Source organism: Lactuca sativa, chromosome 6 (genome assembly GCF_002870075.4).
Source record: "Lactuca sativa cultivar Salinas chromosome 6, Lsat_Salinas_v11, whole genome shotgun sequence".
In the NCBI taxonomy this organism is placed as follows: Eukaryota; Viridiplantae; Streptophyta; class Magnoliopsida; order Asterales; family Asteraceae; genus Lactuca; species Lactuca sativa.
Window position 1 is genome coordinate 21,064,399 of NC_056628.2, and position 2,152 is coordinate 21,066,550.

Here is a 2,152-nt window from a genome sequence, read left to right on the forward strand (position 1 = left end):
TAATTTGGAAAAAATGGTTTTTCTTAATACAAATTTTATGAAATGGAGTTTTACCTTAATAAAAATGAAAATTTTTTGTTATGAAAATGGGATGTTACAACATTGCTAAGTTGTCATATATTGAGTCGAAGACTTTACAAATCCTGAATTTACTTCAAGTAGTTAATCATTCACTTTGTCCATTAATCATTTTCTTAAATCATTGCATACAACCCCTTCCTTTTTTTAGTTACTACTTTTTACCTTATGCAAAAAGTCATAAGTAATTGTCTCATGTCTCTAAGGATCGACCATGCTTCCTTGTATTACTTTATAATGCATATTAACAGTGTATTTGGAGTCATTTTGCATGCTTGTCATTTGTTGGGTTTGACACCCTAACAATGCTAAATAAAAATAATAAGCTTACTTTAAACTTGAGTTGTTACTTATATTGGTTGTTTAACTAGAAATACTAAATATTAATTTGTTAAGAGTTACTCCCTCCGTCCCAAATTGATAGTCCACTTTTGACTTTTGAAATCTTTTTTCTTTAACTTTGACCTTAAATATTTTTATTTGTCTTATATATTATTTGATAAAACTTATAATAATGAAAAAACATTTAAAATACAATACATTTATATATTTTGCATATCAAGTATTATCTATCAAAAACAAAAATATTTAAGGTCAAAGTTGAAGAAAAAAAACTTTAAAAGTCAGAAGTGGACTATCAATTTGAGACGGAGGTAGTATTATTTTTGCTAGATGATTATTTATTCACGCACAATACACGGAAATTTGCCTACGGATATATATATATATATATATATATATATATATATATATATATATATATATATATATATATATATATATATATATATATATATATATATAACTTTCAATCTTTTTACCACACCAGAGATACTTACCACTTCTACAATTGTTTTATGAATTTTCACAATGTCATCATTGTCTTCCACTTCATATTATGGGAGTCGATTGTTATCGAAATTTTTTGAAAAAAACAATTGTGTTTTATTGAGAAAAAGAAGTTGAAAGTTCCCGTTTAAGAACAAGAACAAGTTCTTTATAGATAAAATGTGAAGTACAGCATAATTGTCTCATAAAAGAGTAATTTCTCTAAAGATATTGTATAAGCTGGAAATTTTAGACGTTTCCAGATGAGGAAAGAACTATTCATACATATAGTTGAGGAGTTAAAATGTCATTTTGCAGTTTTTACAATTAAAATGGAATGTAATAGGTAGGAATGTTTTTTTCCAACACAAAACACATAACCGCAATTCGTCAATTAACATACGACATGGGAGCAACTCATAGTACGTGTGCATCATTTTACATAAATGATTTTAGAAGTTGAAGGGAAAAGAATGAGTAGATAGTGGTACGTCATACTAAATTGTGAATATGTCGGAAAGTACCTGGCGACAATACGCACGAAAACATTCGTGTTGATTTAGTAAAACATATTTACAGAGCTAATATCATCTCGTCGATAGGTATTTTTATGGGGATAAATATGAGGATTCTAACATAAATTTAGATGAGGATTCGGACTAGACAACAATATGGACTACAATTCCATCGTGATGCACTATTGTAATTATTGTTATGTTTTAGTTTTGTCTAAATATTAATCATGTAATTTTTATTTTGAAGTAATGAAATATTTTTTTATTAATTTTATATGATTATTAAATTATACTTTTATATATTTATAAAGTTATACTTTACATTTTTGTTCTTAGAAAAAGAAATGACTACTTTATGAGAGCGAGTGATGAAAAAAGTAATGAGAAAATAATATGACACCGAGTAAATTGGCATTGGCAAAGTAAAAATAAATTATTGGAAGGAGTACAACCCTTCCTTATAAGAGATCTATAACAAGCATCAGACGTTTCGAACCATAGACATGACCCCTAAAAATCAGTAACACTTTAATATTTATGATACATAATTTTCAAGCCTTCCCCACTAGACCAATATTTCATACATCATCATGTACCCAATGTAGTTTGGGTGGTTTTTCCATGATAACTTGCTTTACATAATTACATTAGTGCTCTCTCTCTCTCTCTCTCTCTCTCTCTCTCTCTCTCTCTCTCTCTCTCTCTCTCTCTCTCTCTCTCTCTCTCTCTCT